General features: G+C 46.2%; 1 non-coding gene and 1 pseudogene across 1 annotated transcript; both read right to left on the bottom strand.

Annotated features, from left to right (window-relative positions):
• Positions 1-18,420: 18,420 nt before the first annotated feature.
• LOC114295766 (5.8S ribosomal RNA) lies at positions 18,421-18,577 on the bottom strand. The gene has a single exon (XR_014343452.1). It is a non-coding gene; the product is annotated as a 5.8S ribosomal RNA (ribosomal RNA).
• Positions 18,578-18,802: 225 nt separating this feature from the next.
• On the bottom strand, positions 18,803-20,546 carry LOC145801811 (18S ribosomal RNA; annotated as a pseudogene).
• Positions 20,547-21,510: the final 964 nt, after the last annotated feature.

Raw genomic sequence — 21,510 nt, 5'->3', positions numbered from 1 at the left:
TGCTATGAAAATGAGATGCCTCGAAATGCGTGCACACAGGCACGCAAACCGAGAAAGTGACGGGATGTTGAAAATGAGATGCCTCGAAGTGCGTGCACACGGGCACGCAAACCGAGGCGGTGACAGATACAATGAAAATGAGATGCCTCGAAGTGCGTGCACACGGGCACGCAAACCGAGGCGATGACAGATACAATGGAAATGAGATGCCTCGAAGTGCGTGCACACGGGCACGCAAACCGAGGCAATGCTGAAATGACATGGAAATGACAAATGGGCTTATACCAACATGAGTGAGCCTCAGCCACACTCACATCGGATGCCGTCGGATAAAAATAGAGTGCCTCGAAATACGTGCACACGGGCACGCAAACCGAGGCGATGCTGAAATGACATGGAAATGACAAATGGGCTTATACCAACATGAGTGAGCCTCAGCCACACTCACATCGGATGCCGTCGGATAAAAATAGAGTGCCTCGAAATGCGTGCACACGGGCACGCAAACCGAGGCGATGCTGAAATGACATGGAAATGACAAATGGGCTTATACCAACATGAGTGAGCCTCAGCCACACTCACATCGGATGCCGTCGGATAAAAATAGAGTGCCTCGAAATGCGTGCACACGGGCACGCAAACCGAGGCGATGCTGAAATGACATGGAAATGACAAATGGGCTTATACCAACATGAGTGAGCCTCAGCCACACTCACATCGGATGCCGTCGGATAAAAAAAGAGTGCCTCGAAATGCGTGCACACGGGCACGCAAACCGAGGCGATGCTAAAATGCGATGCAACATGGCAAATGGGCTTATACCAACATGAGTGAGCCTCAGCCACACTCACATCGGATGCCGTCGGATAAAAAAGAGTGCCTCGAAATTCGTGCACACGGGCACGCAAAACGAGGCGATGCTAAAATGCGATGCAACATGGCAAATGGGCTTATACCAACATGAGTGAGCCTCAGCCACACTCACATCGGATGCCGTCGGATAAAAAAGAGTGCCTCGAAATGCGTGCACACGGGCACGCAAACCGAGGCGATGCTAAAATGCGATGCAACATGGCAAAAATGATACGCAAGCATACTAACAGAATTTCAGCACTAAAATATGGGGGAAAACAGTCCCGAAATGAAGCGAAATGACATGAAATGCAAGGAAATGCCCCGAAATGCAACATTAGGCACCCGAAATGGCCTATAGCTATGCCAAACATGCACAATATGGACATGCAATGCAAAGACAGAAGCTAGACAGTCCCAAAATATGCACTTTCATAGTTATAAACATGGCCAAACAGCAAGTATAGATAAGGGAAACATAGCATGCAAGAATAGGGGCCAAAAGAGAGGTAATGAAGCAAGTGGTATAAGCAAAACCCAAACTGAAAAATTTCCTTCTACAACACTGAAGAGGGACCAAAAATATGAATATTTACAGTATATGGAAGACCTCAAATCAGTATACAAATATGCTAAAAATGTGATGCAAAATAAGGCTCAAAAGGTGCTAAAACATGGAGTGTACCAAATAATCACCAAACAGAAAAAAAGTGTGAATGAAACATGAAGTATAGGCCAAAATAAGACCACTTTCAGTTCGGACCAAGGTCCAAAAACAGAAGCAAAGAGGGCTACCAATTTATGCAAAAACGGGGCCAAATAGGGGATATAACTACAAGTGACATATGGAAACACCAAAAAATGTTGAGCCCTTCTCCAATGTTGAAGAGGGGCTCAAAATAAGCCTTGTATCAGTTTACAACATGTTCGAAAATAAATTTCTCATGGGCCAAAAATAGCATGCAAAATCATGACATACAAGAAGGTCAATGAAGCAAGTGTGTCATGGAGGGCTCAAACAGGGTTGAGCCCTTAATGAGAAGTGAAGATGAGCTCAAAAGATGGCCCTTTTCAATTAGGGCCGGAGCTTGAATCAAAAAGGAAGTGGGGCTTAGAAATATATCAAGAAAAAGGTTCAAAAGGGTAAAAGTGTAACTTACCCTTGAAGATTCGAACTTTTGTTGCTTCTTGGATGGATTTGCAGCTTCTTTAGCCTTCAAGAATGCTTCCTTGTTGCTGGAAATGAGATGATGGTGGTAGAGCTTGGTGGTGTAGAAGGAATGATGGTTAGTGACTTAGGTTTTTTTGAAGAATTGAGAAGGAAGAAGATGGAATTGGCTATGGAAGCTTGAAGAGTAAATTTTCTAACCCTTGAAATGAAGGCCACCAGCTGGTTATAAGGATCAAAAAGGGGGTGTAAAGGTGGGTGAGAAGGAGAGGAAAGCTCCCCCACAAAATATCCCCCGGATTGGGATATTTTCTGGGGGAAACAGCTACACAGCTGTAAAGTAGCAATCATGAGGAACATGGCCGGCCAAGTACTTTTTCTGCAGGTGGCCGGCCAGCCACCCCTACTAGCCGGCCAGCTAGGGGTCAAAAGGGTCAAGTTGAATTAATGGCCGGCCACCACTTTTTAGTGGCCTCCCAGGTCTCCTCTTCACAACCCCGTGGTTCGAATTTGGAAATTCTAAAACAGGAGAGAGAACAAGCCAATTTTAGGAGGGGTTCAAAAGGGTCAAAAGGAATTAATGGCCGGCCACCACTTTTTAGTGGCCTCCCATGTGTGTACATCACAAATATGTGGTTTGGGTTTGAAGAAAATGGCTCCAAGGTGTTCAACATTAACCCGGAAGGAGGGGTTCAAAAGGGTCAAATTGAATTAATGGCCGGCCACCACTTTTTAGTGGCCTCCCATGTGTGTACATCACAAATATGTGGTTGAAAGTTGGCAACACTAACCCTAGGGTGTTCAACATTAGCCCGGAAGTGCGAAAAACGGGCGCCGGGAGGCTCCGGAGGAGAGATAATTGGTTGCTGCAACAATTACTAGCCTCCCACCCTTCAGTGACCTTCCTGGTGATAAAACAGAGGTACCTGCCAAAAATGAGCAAAAACCGATGCAAAACGAATGCTCGGGGGCCAAAACACGCAGTTCGGAGTCCCGAAAATGGGCTGTTAAGCACCGAAAATTGTATTTGACCTCGAAGTGGGTTTCTCAGCCCCCAGTGTCCCTCAAAACGGATGAAATAAGATGTATGCCAAAAATCAAAGCAATAGGAGATGGTTAAGCGGTCCCGAACCGAGGCACACGGCCTGACGGCTCCGAAAACCGGGAACCGGACTCCGAGATGGGCAAAATGGCCTACGGCCATCAAATGTAGCCTACGGACATTGAGAGATGGTCTACGAGACCTCTCCCTCCCCTCAGGAAAAGAAACAGAGAAAACCGAGTCTGGTTCGCAAACCGAGACAAGGCACAGAAATGGGTTCGGGAGTCCGGAGGCAGGGCTCGCAGCCGCGACTCTAAGACTTCTGAACAAGCACAAAATGCAATATCACCGAGTGCTCATCTGGTGATGTCTGAGTCTTAAGGTCGGTCAAAAATGGGGTGTCTACAGTTGCCCCTCTTTGACAGAACTCGGAAGTCATAAGTGACGGGAGTGAATGTCAAAGCCCAGAGACGACCCATTTTTGACAAGGCCGAAGACTTAGACAAACATACAAAATAACACAGAGATGTGCCCGCAGGCATGCCCGCAGGTAGGGGGCAAGATGCAAAATGATATGCGAGAAGATTTTGAAGATTGGACTTATACGCTACGCGAAGCCGGTTTTTGAAAGTTGGACTTATACGCTACGCGAAGCCGATTTTTGAAAGTTGGACTTATACGCTACGCGAAGCCGGTTTTGAAAATTGGACTTATACGCTACGCGAAGCCGGTTTTGAAAGTTGGACTTATACGCTACGCGAAGCCGGTTTTGAAAAAAGAGGATTCATGCATCCAATGCACTGTAATGTAATAACTAAAGTGCAATGTAATAGCTAAGAGGTAAAGGTACCTCACAGGGGCATTGGCAATGACTTACCTCATGCTGCTGGGGATCTTCCGCTTCTTCTTGGCTGAACTGCAGGTACTACTTTTCTCCCTGACCATGGTCGCAGCTTTCCCTATTCTCCAACGGGGTGACAGACTAGGTTGGTTCAGTATCCAGAATTGAGGTGCATACAGATGCTATCTCAATCTATGGGGCTGCCATACAGATTTCAAGCCGAGGATATACCCCTGGGTATTTAAACCAGACTTTAGTCTCGGAAATCCCGAACCTTTGCGTTCTAGGCATAAGCCATTCAAACTCTAGTTTCCACCGTCTCAGTTGGTCTCCTAGGAACTCACCGCAAACACAGGCAGGTGGCTATACCAGACCACCGAAAGTCGTTCGGGCACGACAAACACCAAAGGAATTGCACCTTCAGAAGATTTAAGGTCTCCTAGACCAGGGGTGCTCAAGACAGTGCGAATAAAGATGCAGGATTTAAGGTCTCCGCAGACCGGAGGATTTAAGGTCTCCTAGACCAGGGGGTGCACAAGACAGTGCGATGCAGAGTGAATGCACAAAACAGTGCTAAACACATGCACAAAATAGTGCGATGCTAAAGGTGTACAAAACAGTACGAGCATGGTGAATGCACAAAACAGTGCGATACCAATAAGGTGCGCAAGATAGCGCGATACAATGCACTAACAAGTACAGGTGAGATGCGCAAGATAGCGCGATGGAATGCATGCAAAATGCAAGTAAAGTGCACAAAACAGTGCAATGCGCAAGAAAGCGCGAGTGATTTGAAATGCACAGGACAGTGCGATACGCTAAACAGCGCGATTGAAATACACTAAACAGTGCGATTGATTTGAAATGCACTAGACAGTGCGATTGATTCGAAATGCACTAGACAGTGCGATGCGCTAAACAGCGCGATTGATTTGAAATGCACTAGACAGTGCGATTGATTCGAAATGCACTAGACAGTGCGATGCGCTAAACAGCGCGATTGATTTGAAATGCACTAGACAGTGCGATGCGCTAAACAGCGCGATTGATTTGAAATGCACTAGACAGTGCGATTGATTCGAAATGCACTAGACAGTGCGATGCGCTAAACAGCGCGATTGATTTGAAATGCACTAGACAGTGCGATGGATACAAAGTGTAAGTGCACAAGATAGTGCGAGTGAATGCATGTTCTATGCAAATGAGGTGCATTTTCTATGCAAGTATGGAAGAGTGCGTTTTCTATGCAAAAGATATGAGCATTTTCTATGCAAGAAACAGGAGCATATTCTATGCAATATTGAAAGCAAATTCTATGCAGAATCGAAAGCAAGCATATTCTATGCATGAATCATAACGATGTGCGGCAGGCATGTCACAGAAGTGTATATGAAAGTGCACATTCTATGTAGTAGAGGAGCATCAAACATGTACCCTGGTGCCTCTGATTTACCTCTTAGAGGACTTTGCAACACACTCAGCTTAAAAGGGGCACACCCTGTTCATATTGGCGAGAGATAACATCTGTTGCTGTTGCTTTAATTGCCGTTCTGACTTGAAGCATGCTTAAGCTTGGAGTAGAGGCACACTCATTCTTCAGGGCACTGGCAAGGCCTGAAGAGGTACATATGGAATGCAATCTCAGAATTTTCTGAAGGTGAAACACACTCAGATGCTCAAAATTTTCCCTATCTTCTTTTGCTTCGCAGTCCGGAACTTATATAGCTTCAGATAGGTCCTGATTTTGCTGTTCTGACATGACCTGGGCTGAACCCTGCGGTTTTATGAAAGAATGAATCTTGTTTTGCACAGATGTGGAGAACGGCACGGCACTCGGACCGCAAAACGATTTTATTTTGAAATTGATAAATGAGCTCTCGACCGGGTATCGAGTCTACGACTGAACACAGCAAGACAACTCAACATGGAAATAAAAGGCACACAACCTAGACACATCGAGTAACACTCGAAACGACTCAAAACAAGAATCGAGATAAAACAAAAGGACACGACACTCAAATGTGCACAGGGAGCCTGTTTCACCGGGTAGTGTTTCCCACCCTTTCTTATTTGTGGTTCTCACACCACTCGGCCCTCAAGCTCTGTTTTTTCTGAAAAAGCCCCTTTCTCATTTTTTCTCTCATCGTACATCTCTCTATTCTTCAATCTCTCGTTTTTCATCCCTCCCTTGGGTGGTTGATGGATGAACAGGAAGTTGCGGGCTCACGCCCAACATAATCAGCTCGCGGCTATTTCCTTCGGTGACATCTGTCGATGCGCCAGATGAGGGAATGGAGCATCTTGATCCATTCCAATTCGTGCTTCGCACTCGGCTTGATACCTCGCTGCTTGGAGGATGAGAGAGCTTTCAACCCTTTGTTGTTAACTTCGGTCATTCCCCCTTTTTTTTTTTGGCGGGTAGAGTGGCCTTTCTGGCAAGTATGTTGGCAATGGGGAAAAGACAGGAAGCCTGACTCAACTGTGCCCGTAGTTCATCATTTTGGCCATTTTTTAGTTTTAGTTTTCTCCTAAAAAAAAATTTGACCAAAATGAGAGTTAGATTAACATACTTGTTCAATTTTCTGATTTAAAATCATGCAAGTTAGGCAGTGAGCACTGAGAGTTTTCCTTTTTTGGGTCCAAGAAATGGTCCAGTTTTAAAAATGGAATACTTTTCGAGAAGATTAGTCAACCTCAGTAAAAATTCTCAAAAACTATTTTCGCAAACGACCACTGCTCAACGAGCATGGGACCTACTCTTGAGATGCGCAACCTCGGATCTATGGCAATGGAAAATTGCCCCTTGTCTGAAGGACACTGCATGGCAACGGAATGTTGCCCCTTGTTTGAAATGACACTGCGGCGTTCTGAATGGCAACGGAAAGTTGCCCCTTGTTTGGATAGCACCGCAGCGCATTGAATGGCAACGGAAAGTTGCCCCTGGTTTGAATGACACCGCGGTGCATTGAATGGCAACGAAAAGTTGCCCCTTGTCTGAATGGCACCGTAGTGTATTGTAGTCAGTCCTCAGAGCGACGAACGCAACCAGACTCTCAGATATAGAGAAGGCAAAGATTATCAGAACCATTACATGGACACGATTGAGTTTGAAGTGTTTTACGGCTGGACTTCAGAATGAAGTTGCCTACGTATCCCAAAGATGGGAATCAAGCCTCACGTAGTTCAGGGTTAAGGTACACTCGGGTATTAACCTCTCCTTTTTAGGCTCTAACTTTTGCCAAGGCGCCCGTTGCGGGTTTTCGACCTTGCGAGCTTTGTTCTTCTTTTCTTTTCAATTCTTTTCATTTCTTTTTCCTTTTTTGATTTTTTTGTTCTTTTCTTTGCATCTTTCTTTTTTGTTCTCTTTTTTTTCTTTTTGCATTTTTTTTGCTTCTTCTTTCTTTGTATTTTTCTCTTGCTCTAACTTTTACTTGGGTCGCCCTTCCGGGTTTTCGGCCCAGCGAGCCTCTCAAGGGTAAAAGTGTAGCTTTGTCCATGTCAAATGGTTTTGAGATCCCGAAGTCATCTGAATCCAGGAGAATGGCTGTTGTTCTAGCTTCGCAAGCTTCTTTTGATGACATATGATCTTCTTGATCTGGCTTTCTTGCCTCTTGTTTGAGGGCTGCTTTGAATCCGGCCACACAGGCCTCACATTGTAGTTGTCCGTTGAACGTTCTGAATGGGCCCAAGGTTTGAAAGCAAGGACTCGAGTCTCGAGGCTGAGAGCGATTCTAAGCTGTACAATCTCAAGAGCGATTCCACACAAGTCTCCGCAGGACCGCGCAAAATATTTTGTTTTTGAAAATTTTTAAGAAAGCGACAAATCGTTCGCGCTGAAGATAGTGTAGAACCAATCTGGATCAAGCCAGGATCCTTCTCAGTATTCACGCTAACAAGCATGATCTCAATCATTAAGGGCTTAGCATGCCTCTCTTTCTCTCAAATGATCAAAGTTTTGCAAATCCCGAGGAATTCCTTCCTCTTCGTTTTCACCGCAGTGTTCGAAAAGTTTTGAAAAACTTAGGTCAATGCAATGATTTCGGGGTGCAGAAGAGTAGGCGAAAAGTACTGCTGTTTCATTCAAACTTTCTAGCACAACTGGCACATGGCAGAAGCAAATATGAGAGTGTGGAAATCACTGCTGTTTCATTCAAAATCTGTTGGTACAACTGGCTCCCTGGCAGAAACAGACCCAAAACAAAATGAAAAGACAAACACAAAACAAAATGATGATGCCCGAGGTAACACCCCCCGGGACCACCTGACTCCTATACAACAGGACTGACTCGATACAACAAGACAGACCTGAAACAAAAAGAGACTGACTCAAAACAAAAAGACAGACTCAAAACAAAACAACAAGACTGACCCAATACCCGAGTCAGAAAATGGCATTCACAAATGCTCAAAACAGTGCATGCCCTTCCCACATCTGAAGTAAATCGAGTGCTGCCCGCAGGTGGTTCATCCCTCCAATCACATCACATTATCCCCCCAAGTTCACTGATCAAGCGCCGATAGACTTTGTAGGGCCTGGTGCGGGGATGACCCTATTGTCGATCAGATCTTGTATTTCGTGGCGGAGACGAAAGCACATGTTAGTGTCATGGCCAGCTTGCTGATGGAAGGCACAGTAGTCGACTGGGTTGTGCGAGAGAGGGAGGTTCTTTGGTAATGACTGCGGCTCCAGGGGCTTCAAATCCCCCTCTCTAATCAAGATCCTAAAGGCCGCTGATAGAGACATGTATAGTGGTGCGAACACCCTCTGGCCTCGAGGTGGGTATTTTGAGGTTTGTGGATTTTTACTGGACGCACCAGCAAAGGGATTGGCAGGTGCTGGCCTGGTTTTCCGATCTCTTCTGAGTAGAGGATTAGAGATAGCAGGATCGTCTCTGGTATGACAGTCCTTCTCCCGATGTTCCCTTTGATTCAGACCGCCCCCAACTTGAACAGCGAAAGTGTCATCCACAGCTTTTGCAACAATTGTGAGGACTTGCTCTTTGTTCAGTCCCTCGGCTTTCAAAGCCTCAACAGCCGACAGAAGATGTTCATTGGGCTCCATGTCCGCCGCTATCTTGTTCCTCCCACTCACCTCCATTCCTCCAAGGGATTGGCTTTCCTCAAATGTAGCCCGTCCCAACATCAGGGAGCCTTTTGACATGAAGTTCCCGGTATGTGGTGTGGTCGATGATGGAGCCAATGTCCCGGAGGCCAGATCCGTCACGGTTTTTTGAAGATCTTTAATCATTCCCATCAACTCAGAAGTAGTGGGTTCACGGGTTTGAGATGGTTGAGGTTCGGGTGTACCCATCATGCATAAGTCCATGCTTTCTGGGATAAACACCTTAGGCTTGGGTAGATGGGCCGGGGTGATGTATATGCTGGGGTCAAAGGTGGATGGCAGTATGTGGATGTGATTGAGGTAGGCAGGAGATGTTTGGTCATTGGGGTCCGAAGGTGGAGCTATCGTCCGGTTGTCAATGAGATTTTGGATCTCATGACGAAGGCGGTAGCAACGGTCGGTGCCATGACCGCGCTGCTGATGGTACACACAGTACTTGGCGGGGTTATGTCTGGCTGGGAGTGGGTTGGGAAGAGGTTGAGGATCGAGGGGTTTGAGATGCCCTTTTTCCATCAAGGCTTTTAGTGTGCTAGTCAAGCTCATATAGAGGGGGGTGAAAGTTCTACCCTGAGTTTGGACTGGGCCAGCTGTTTGTAGGCTCGGTTTGGCAAAAGGGTCGGCTGTGGTGACCGTATTGATTTCGGTGGGTTTGGGAATGCTACTACCAGCGTTGGTACTCCTTGAAATTACCTTCCTTGTCAGTTCCCTTGTCCTAGGAATGATCCCGCTGTTGAACGCATTCTCGACTTGAACCCCCAGTTCATGCAAATTTTTGAAAGTGAATAGTGGAACGACTATCAACTTTTGCAACATATCATGCTCGAGGTTTCGGACCATCATCTGCACTTGATCCTTCTCAGAAGGGCGACGATCTGTCATTTGTGCTGCCTTAGCTCTCCACCTTGCAATGAATTCCACAAAAGGCTCTGTTGGGTTCTGGCGGGTTGCTTCAAGCTCTTGGATGGTCATTTCAACTTGGGTATTGTAGGAATACTGATCGACAAAGGCCTCAGCCAGTTCTTCCCAGTTTTGCTTCACTGTATCCTCCAGTTTGGTATACCAAGTAGCTGCTACACCCGACAGGGTTCTTCCATACAGAGAGAGTTTCTGTGGCTTAGTCAAACCCATCGGCTTCAGGACATCCAAAAAAAGTCGGATATGTACCATTGGATCTCCAGACCCGTCGAAACGGTCGATATATGGCATTTTGAATCTGTCTGGGAGCCGGATGGAAGCCTCAGTGTGCCCATCCTCAATGCCAGGAATGGAGTTAAGGCCCTGTGCCTTTTTGAATTGCTTCTCAAGGTTTGCAATTTTCACTGCGGTCAGATCGGGGTCATTAGCATCAAGGGGATAACACCTCTCATTAGGCTGCACCAGGGGTCTAAAAACTTGAGCTTGAGCCAACCCTTCTCGAGGATCTGGATCCTGCAAATCTTCAACTGGCGGAATTGGGTCAAAGTTCGGCTGGGGTCCCAAGGCTGGATGTGAGGCAGATGCCCCAGATGGGCACTGTGTTTCAATACTGGTCTCAGCCTGCATGGTAGTTCCCTGACTTAGCGCTGCTGTCACGGCCGCAAACTCTTCCGAACCTTGTGCCATCACAGTCTGCTGAGTCCGAACAAAGGTGATGTGACTGGCGACTGACGGATTAGATGAACAGATGAGCCCTGACCGGCTTTTCTTTACCTTGCCTCAGCGAAAGAACACTGATTACCCTTGAACTGAATCTCTGACCTGGCAAAGTCTATCAGCACAAGTTCGATGAACCTCGGAGGATATCGGAGCCTTCTGAAGCGACAGTTCCAAGACTACCTAGCAAAAGAGAAAACAGATAGCACCTCAGCCTGATTTCACCTGAACAGATACGAGCATAGTTGAATGAGTGTGCCCTCTACTGAATTCTGCCCAAAATTCGGCCTCAAAATCTGAGTCTGATACCCACAGGTAAAGCTGACTCCCAAATACTGATAGTAATGCCCGCAGGCCTGATGCCCAAACTCGCAAACTGGTGCCCGCAGGCCTGATGCCCAAACTCATATACTGATACATGCATTCCTGTAGAGACGCACTCTAAAGCACATAACAGATAAGTGAGAGCCAAAACACCCCTATGTTGGGGTAGGGTTTCCCTGTCCTATTTTGTCAGGAGCTAGGGTTTCACTACGCACGCAGTGGTTTCAAACAACCTATAAACGGGTAAGCAACCTGTCCTAATTTGGAATGGTCACTATGGATCCGAATATGCACTAGGTCGAATGGTCAAAGAGGGTACCCTGGAAAAACAGGGGTTTGTGTTCCCATACTGGCAGAGCCCACAACCGGTCAGCCTTATGGTCATGCCTTGAAAAGACAAGCCTCCGGCAAACCGTTCAGGAATAGCAGATGGCAAACACGGTATCCTAGGCGCACCAATGCAAATGTAATGCAAAGAATCACACAAGTGTAGTCATAAACAGATATCATGAGTTCGAGTCAAGTTCTCTAAATCCCCAGCAGAGTCGCCAGAAACTGTAGACGTCCCCGAACGCCCCGGGAGGGTTAGGTCCCGTTCTGTTCATTTGGGGTCACTACAGCTCGGACTCTTAAAATGTTACGGTTCTAAGTCTGAACCAAAGAGTCCAAATCCGGCAAATCGTTTTTGAGAAAACTGATTTTTGAAAGAAGTGCCAAACATGGACTGCTTTGCCAGATACAGAGTCGCCACCTAAATATTTTATTTTGGGAAATTTAGGAAACCCTGACTCGGTGCCAAAAGGCCACGTGTCCGTCATCACCAAAGTTGCCTCGGCTCGGGAACTTGGGTACGATTGGGGAAGGTCACTTCGTGAGCACCCCCACTCGCCCGGTCATAGACCGGCCTCTACTAACCATGATATCAATTTTTGAAAACATTGTGAGTTCTTATACCGGTTATTAGCCTAGGTTACTATGTGATGTGCACAGCATATAAGTATAGACCGGGTCGCCCGAATTGGAACAAAACATTTCATGCTTGTTTTTGAAAAGGGTTTGCTACCCGCAGGTAGGCTTGAAACATTTTGATGATTCATTCCAATTCAGATAACCCAACCTTCACCCACAGGCATTCAGGCAGATATATCAGATAAGCACATAGCCTCATGGTAAGCATGCTATCATGGCATTCATTCACACGCATGCAAGGATGCTAAAGCATAAAGCTTACCGAGTACTCCAAGCCAAAAACAGAAACTATATTAGAAATCATGCATGAATCCTAAGTATACAGAAATGCCTAATGCAACACATGCAAAAATGCAACTATGGCAGGCTCGGCTATTCTAAGATGGTATATGAAATGCTACAACTACCATGTATTCAACTTTGAAATTGAAAGTACAATGCAGTTAGTATGATGCGCCGAGCCTGGTGCATGCAATACAGATGAATGAATGCAAACATGCTGTTATACTGTATGCTAATTTAAACATGCCCTAATCTAACCATCAAAAGCGGATAAATAAAAGGGAGAAAGACGTGGGGTTGGAAGACATACATCACACTCACCCACACTTATTACAGTTGTGCCCTCACTCGGAGGGTCTAAATAAATATACAGTCCATATGTTACAGTCCCGAATAAAAGAATATTACAGTCCGAAATATTACAAAATTCTAATTAATTAATGAATTAACTAGAAAGCAAATAAACTGGCGTGCAAGCCAGGGACTGTCTTGCTTCTGGTGGATGATACATGTCCGGATTGTCTTGCGCGGAAATCCACCGGAATGCCCCAATTAGCCTCTGTTTACACCTATCCTTGAAATGCGCGCCAAGTCCCAAAAAGTTGCTGATTCCTGATTTTGCTGCAACAGAGAGCAGGAAAGGGGCATAGCAATGTATTTGCACAAATATATGCATGTCTCGATCCTCGTGCCACCAATCACGCATACCGAGGCATGATGGTCGAGGAGTCGAAATGCACAACTCAATATAGGATGAATGCACATGAAACTACAGCTAAAACCTAATTCCATCATGGATAATCCGGAGTGTCGGTGACTGGGGGAATTGGGACACATTCCGTCACTCGGAGTACGAAATGTACCTCGTTTCCCGTGCCCGGGCTAACTCCTATTCCGGACATGATGCAATATGCATGATATGCATGAAATGCAACTAAGATATAATCCTAACATACAGGATGCTATGAAAATGAGATGCCTCGAAATGCGTGCACACAGGCACGCAAACCGAGAAAGTGACGGGATGTTGAAAATGAGATGCCTCGAAGTGCGTGCACACGGGCACGCAAACCGAGGCGGTGACAGATACAATGAAAATGAGATGCCTCGAAGTGCGTGCACACGGGCACGCAAACCGAGGCGATGACAGATACAATGGAAATGAGATGCCTCGAAGTGCGTGCACACGGGCACGCAAACCGAGGCAATGCTGAAATGACATGGAAATGACAAATGGGCTTATACCAACATGAGTGAGCCTCAGCCACACTCACATCGGATGCCGTCGGATAAAAATAGAGTGCCTCGAAATACGTGCACACGGGCACGCAAACCGAGGCGATGCTGAAATGACATGGAAATGACAAATGGGCTTATACCAACATGAGTGAGCCTCAGCCACACTCACATCGGATGCCGTCGGATAAAAATAGAGTGCCTCGAAATGCGTGCACACGGGCACGCAAACCGAGGCGATGCTGAAATGACATGGAAATGACAAATGGGCTTATACCAACATGAGTGAGCCTCAGCCACACTCACATCGGATGCCGTCGGATAAAAATAGAGTGCCTCGAAATGCGTGCACACGGGCACGCAAACCGAGGCGATGCTGAAATGACATGGAAATGACAAATGGGCTTATACCAACATGAGTGAGCCTCAGCCACACTCACATCGGATGCCGTCGGATAAAAAAAGAGTGCCTCGAAATGCGTGCACACGGGCACGCAAACCGAGGCGATGCTAAAATGCGATGCAACATGGCAAATGGGCTTATACCAACATGAGTGAGCCTCAGCCACACTCACATCGGATGCCGTCGGATAAAAAAGAGTGCCTCGAAATTCGTGCACACGGGCACGCAAAACGAGGCGATGCTAAAATGCGATGCAACATGGCAAATGGGCTTATACCAACATGAGTGAGCCTCAGCCACACTCACATCGGATGCCGTCGGATAAAAAAGAGTGCCTCGAAATGCGTGCACACGGGCACGCAAACCGAGGCGATGCTAAAATGCGATGCAACATGGCAAAAATGATACGCAAGCATACTAACAGAATTTCAGCACTAAAATATGGGGGAAAACAGTCCCGAAATGAAGCGAAATGACATGAAATGCAAGGAAATGCCCCGAAATGCAACATTAGGCACCCGAAATGGCCTATAGCTATGCCAAACATGCACAATATGGACATGCAATGCAAAGACAGAAGCTAGACAGTCCCAAAATATGCACTTTCATAGTTATAAACATGGCCAAACAGCAAGTATAGATAAGGGAAACATAGCATGCAAGAATAGGGGCCAAAAGAGAGGTAATGAAGCAAGTGGTATAAGCAAAACCCAAACTGAAAAATTTCCTTCTACAACACTGAAGAGGGACCAAAAATATGAATATTTACAGTATATGGAAGACCTCAAATCAGTATACAAATATGCTAAAAATGTGATGCAAAATAAGGCTCAAAAGGTGCTAAAACATGGAGTGTACCAAATAATCACCAAACAGAAAAAAAGTGTGAATGAAACATGAAGTATAGGCCAAAATAAGACCACTTTCAGTTCGGACCAAGGTCCAAAAACAGAAGCAAAGAGGGCTACCAATTTATGCAAAAACGGGGCCAAATAGGGGATATAACTACAAGTGACATATGGAAACACCAAAAAATGTTGAGCCCTTCTCCAATGTTGAAGAGGGGCTCAAAATAAGCCTTGTATCAGTTTACAACATGTTCGAAAATAAATTTCTCATGGGCCAAAAATAGCATGCAAAATCATGACATACAAGAAGGTCAATGAAGCAAGTGTGTCATGGAGGGCTCAAACAGGGTTGAGCCCTTAATGAGAAGTGAAGATGAGCTCAAAAGATGGCCCTTTTCAATTAGGGCCGGAGCTTGAATCAAAAAGGAAGTGGGGCTTAGAAATATATCAAGAAAAAGGTTCAAAAGGGTAAAAGTGTAACTTACCCTTGAAGATTCGAACTTTTGTTGCTTCTTGGATGGATTTGCAGCTTCTTTAGCCTTCAAGAATGCTTCCTTGTTGCTGGAAATGAGATGATGGTGGTAGAGCTTGGTGGTGTAGAAGGAATGATGGTTAGTGACTTAGGTTTTTTTGAAGAATTGAGAAGGAAGAAGATGGAATTGGCTATGGAAGCTTGAAGAGTAAATTTTCTAACCCTTGAAATGAAGGCCACCAGCTGGTTATAAGGATCAAAAAGGGGGTGTAAAGGTGGGTGAGAAGGAGAGGAAAGCTCCCCCACAAAATATCCCCCGGATTGGGATATTTTCTGGGGGAAACAGCTACACAGCTGTAAAGTAGCAATCATGAGGAACATGGCCGGCCAAGTACTTTTTCTGCAGGTGGCCGGCCAGCCACCCCTACTAGCCGGCCAGCTAGGGGTCAAAAGGGTCAAGTTGAATTAATGGCCGGCCACCACTTTTTAGTGGCCTCCCAGGTCTCCTCTTCACAACCCCGTGGTTCGAATTTGGAAATTCTAAAACAGGAGAGAGAACAAGCCAATTTTAGGAGGGGTTCAAAAGGGTCAAAAGGAATTAATGGCCGGCCACCACTTTTTAGTGGCCTCCCATGTGTGTACATCACAAATATGTGGTTTGGGTTTGAAGAAAATGGCTCCAAGGTGTTCAACATTAACCCGGAAGGAGGGGTTCAAAAGGGTCAAATTGAATTAATGGCCGGCCACCACTTTTTAGTGGCCTCCCATGTGTGTACATCACAAATATGTGGTTGAAAGTTGGCAACACTAACCCTAGGGTGTTCAACATTAGCCCGGAAGTGCGAAAAACGGGCGCCGGGAGGCTCCGGAGGAGAGATAATTGGTTGCTGCAACAATTACTAGCCTCCCACCCTTCAGTGACCTTCCTGGTGATAAAACAGAGGTACCTGCCAAAAATGAGCAAAAACCGATGCAAAACGAATGCTCGGGGGCCAAAACACGTAGTTCGGAGTCCCGAAAATGGGCTGTTAAGCACCGAAAATTGTATTTGACCTCGAAGTGGGTTTCTCAGCCCCCAGTGTCCCTCAAAACGGATGAAATAAGATGTATGCCAAAAATCAAAGCAATAGGAGATGGTTAAGCGGTCCCGAACCGAGGCACACGGCCTGACGGCTCCGAAAACCGGGAACCGGACTCCGAGATGGGCAAAATGGCCTACGGCCATCAAATGTAGCCTACGGACATTGAGAGATGGTCTATGAGACCTCTCCCTCCCCTCAGGAAAAGAAACAGAGAAAACCGAGTCTGGTTCGCAAACCGAGACAAGGCACAGAAATGGGTTCGGGAGTCCGGAGGCAGGGCTCGCAGCCGCGACTCTAAGACTTCTGAACAAGCACAAAATGCAATATCACCGAGTGCTCAACTGGTGATGTCTGAGTCTTAAGGTCGGTCAAAAATGGGGTGTCTACACCAGGCCATACGCATACAAGCCAGGCCACGACCTTGCCTAGGCCATGAGCACAAATGCTCGGCCGCCGCCTTGCCAACTGTAGTAGCCTTGGCTGTTGCTACTGGCTATTTTGCTAGGCCAAGGCTGGCAAGACTAGGATGTGGCTTGAGTCGCGGCCTACCTTTGGCCTGTCTGCGATGCGGTCAGTGCTGTTGTCGTGGCTGTGGCCTGGGCTGCGGCATGTGTTGTGGCCTGGGCTTCTTCTTGGGCTACGGCCTATGCTGCTGCCTTAGCTGCGACCCTTTTATCTTTCCCTCACAGTACTTGTTTACTATCGGTCTCTCGCCCATATTTAGCCTTGGACAGAATTTACTACCTGATTAGGGATGCATTCCCAAATAACACGACTCACAAACAGTGCCTCATGGTGTGACAGGATCCGAGTACGACGGGGCTCTCACCCTCCCTAACGCCCCTTTCCAGGGTACTTAGGCCCGGTCCACTGCTAAGGACGCTTCTCTAGACTACAATTCAAACAATAGGGTTGCTCGATTTTCAAGTTAGGTGCTTCCCGGTTCACTTGCCGTTACTAGGGGAAACCTTATAAGTTTCTTTTCCTCTGCTTATTGATATGCTTAAACTCAGCGGGTAATTGCACTAGACTTGGGGTTGCAATCCAACAGCATATTGGCACATACGGGGACCAACATCCGCCCGTAACCCTTCGAGGGAAAGGGCAATGCAACGTGAGATGCCAAGACAAACGTGCCCTCAACCTAATGGCTTCGGGCGCAACTTGCATTCAATGACTCGATGGTTCACGCGATTCAACAATTCATACCAAATATCGCATTTTACTATATTCTTCATCGATGCAAGAGCCGAGATTTCCATTGCCAAGAGTCGTTTAGTTTTTTCGTGAGATGCACCAAGTGTGCTCTAATCAATAGGAGCGATGGGCGGTGTGTACAAAGGGTAGGGACATAGTCAACGCGAGCTGACGACTCACGCTTACTAGGAATTTCTTGTTGAAGACCAACAATTGCAATGATTAATCCCTATCATGAAGAAATTTCGAAGATTACCTGGGCCTGTCGGCCAAGGCTATAAACTCGTTGAATACATCAGTGTAGTGCGCATGCGGCCCAGAACATCTAAGGGCATCACAGACCTATTATTACCTCAAACTTCCGTGGCCTGAAGGGCCATAGTCCCTCTAAGAAGCTAGCTATGGAGGGTTACCTCTACATAGCTAGTTAGTAGGTTGAGGTCTTGTTTGTTAACGAAATTAACCAGACAAATCGCTCCACCAACTAAGAATGGCCATGCACCACCACCCATAGAATCAAGAAAGAGCTCTGAGTCTGTGAATCCTTACTATGTCTGGACCTGGTAAGTTTTCCCATGTTAAGTCAAATTAAGCCGCAGGCTCCACTCCTATTGGTGCCCTTCCCTCAATTCCTTTAATTTTCAAACTTCTGACCATACCTCCCCTTTAAGTTTCTTTTCCTCCGCTTAATGATATGCTTAAACCTAGCGGGTAATCCCACTAGACCTGGGGTCGTGATCTGAGCGCCTTGGCAACTGCACAATAAAGTCACAACAGACCTCTCGTGATGACTAGGATGCGCATGACACTACACAACAGTTTGTCAAGCACCACTCATTGTGACGTGTCATCTACTGCGGGGGAATCATTTTTAGGCCGACCATGGACGGGAACACTCAGGGGACCAACATTCGCCCACAACCCTTCGGGGACAGGGGCGATGCAAAATGAGATGCCCAGGTAGACGTGCCATCAACCTAATGGCTTCGGGTGCAACTTGCTTCCAAAGAATCAATGATTCACGAGGATTGTGCAATTCACACCAAGTAGCGCATTTCGCTACGTTTTTCATCAATACGAGAGTCGAGATATCCATTACCAAGAGTCCCTTAGTTTTTTCGTGAGATACACGTAGCGTGCTACCTTTGTTTAAGTTCTTTGGTTCAATTTGTGCCGGGGTTTGTTGGTTTGCCGAGGAATAGCACCCATTGCCCCCGGAGGGGCTCTGAGCGCACTCCCAACAAGAGGTAACAGGAGGGAGCCGATGACTAGCCTCCTGCTTCCCCAGCAATAATGACAAGTTCACAGGTTGTTCTACTACACAGGCATCGATAATGATCCTTCCGCAGGTTCACCTATGGAAACCTTGTTATGACTTCTCCTTTCTCTAAATAGTAAGGTTCAGTGGACTTCTCACAACGTTGTCGGCAGCGAACTGCCACGTCGCCGCGATCCGAACACTTCACTGGACCATTCAATCGGTAGGAGCAATGGGCAGTATGTACAAAGGGTAGGGACGTAGGCAACGCAAGCTGATGACTCGTGCTTACTAGGAATTCCTCATTGAAGACCAACAATTGCAATGATCTATCCCTATCATGATAAAATTTCAATGATTACCTGAGCCTGTCTGCCAAGGCTATAGACTCGTTGAATACATCAGTGTGTCGCGCGTGTGGCCCATAACATCTAAGGGCATCACAGGCCTATTATTGCCTCAAATTTCCTTGGCTTGAACAGCTATAGTCCCTCCAAGAAGCTAGTTGTGGAGGGTCACCTCCACATATCTAGTTAGTAGGCTGAGGTCTTGTTTTTTAATAGCATTAACCAAACAAATCACTCCACCAACTAAGAACGACCATGCACCATCACCCATAGAATCAAGAATGAGCTCCCAATCTGTCAATCCTTACTATGTCTGGACCTGGTAAGTTTTCCTGTGTTGAGTCAAATTAATCTGCAGGCTCCACTCCTGGTGGTGCCTTTTTGTCAATTCCTTTTAGTTTCACCCTTGTGACCATACTTCCGCCGGAACCCAAAAACTTTGATTTCTTATAAGGTGCTAGTGGAATCCTAAAAGTAACATCCACTGATTCCTGGTCAGCAGCATTTATGGTTGAAACTAGGATGGTATCTGTTCGTCTTTGAGGGCAAATGCTTTCACAGTTGTTTATCTTTCATAAATCCAAGAATTTCACCTCTGACTATGAAATATGAATGCCCCCGACTATCGCTATTAATCATTACTCCGATCTCGAAGGCCAACGTAATAGGATCGAAATCCTATGATGTTATCCCATGCTAATGTATCTAGAGCGTCAGCTTGCTTTGAGCACTCTAATTTCTTCAAAGTAACAGTGCCGGAGGCACAACCCGGCCAATTAAGACTAGGAGCGCATCGCTGGCAGAAAAGATGAGACAACCGGTGCACACCTAAGGCAAACCAGTCGACCCAACCCAAAATCCAACTATGAGCTTTTTAACTGCAACAACTTAAATATATACTATTAGAGCTGGAATTACAGCAGCTACTGGCACCAGACTTGCCCTTTAATGGATCCTTGTTAAGGGATTTAGATTGTACTCATTCCAATTACCAGTCTCAAAGAGCCCGATATTGTTATTTATTGTCACTTCCTCCCCGTGTTAGGATGGGGTAATTTGCACGCCTACTACCTTCCTTGGATGTGGTAGCAGTTTCTTAGGCTCCCTCTTCAGAATCAAACCATAGTGGGCTACTATCTGACCATCGAAAGTTGATTGGGTAGAAATTTGAATGATGCGTCGCCGGAACAAAGGTCATGCAATCCGTCGAGTTATCATGAATCATCAAAGCAACGGGTATAGCCCGTGTTGACCTTTTATTTAATAAATGCATCCCTTCCAGAAGTCGTGGTTTGTTGTACGTATTAGCTCTAGAATTACTACAGTTATCTGAGTAGCAAATACCATCAAACAAACTATAACTAATTTAATTAGCCATTCGCAATTTAACAGTCTAAATTAGTTCATACTTGCACATGCATGGCTTAATCTTTGAGACAAGCATAAGACTACTGGTAGGATCAACTAGGTAGCATTCGTTTTTACAATGCCGGCATTACATAAGCCTAACCTACAGAGTCAGAACGATCAGAGACTGGCACGATCGTAGCCCACAACAAGCAACGAACGCTTGGCAGGGAAACGAAGGTCGAAGACCATGTGTACCCTCACAAGGCTCTGAATTTGAGAGCATGAGTATAACTGCCCACGAGCCATGCTACCGACACAGCAACATGAGAACAGCATGGAACACAAGAGATACTTTAGGGTTCACCTAACGCCACGTGGTGGTGAGACAAATATAGGCACATGATTAGGTAGGCAATACAAGAACCCACGCGTAGTGGAAGGAAAAATTTGGCCTTCAAGCGTGAATGAAGAGAAATGCACTAAGGGAGTTCGCTGCACAGGCAGGGATCCATCCAACTCACACAAACCAATCACAATACACATGCCACAACGTAAACTCTGGACCAGCCCCCCCAAACAAATCCTAGCACGAAGGACTAAGAAGCCCGATGAGCGTGCGAAAACATTTAGAGAAGCTAAGCAAGCACCGGTTAGCACGATGACAATAACAAAGGCAACAAGCAACTTTCAAGGGACATACTTTTCGCAACAAGCTTCCACTAGGAAAGCACATGCTACTTGTTCATAAGTCAAAGTCAACCAGATGAAAATTACCCGAGGGACATGCTTTTTGCAAGATAGCTTCCATTAGGGAAGCGCAGGCAACTCAAAGCCAACCTAATGGCAATTAACTGAAGGACATAACTTTTCGCTAGTAGCTTTCACTAGGAAAGTATAGGCAACTTGTAAGAATCCCATGGATGATGAAGAGGAATGCACGAGTGGAGTTCGTTGCATAGGCAAGGAGCCATCCAACTCACACAAACCAATCACAACTCAAGCGCCACAACGTACACTATGCACCAGCCCCCCAAAACAAAAACACACCACGAAGGACTAAGAAGCCCGACAAACGTGCAAAAACA

The sequence above is a fragment of the Camellia sinensis genome, chromosome 10, assembly GCF_055761805.1.
Source record: "Camellia sinensis isolate YWXY chromosome 10, ASM5576180v1, whole genome shotgun sequence".
Lineage (NCBI taxonomy): Eukaryota > Viridiplantae > Streptophyta > Magnoliopsida > Ericales > Theaceae > Camellia > Camellia sinensis.
Note: the sequence above shows the minus strand (reverse complement) of the source record. Positions and strands in the feature narration are given on the sequence as shown.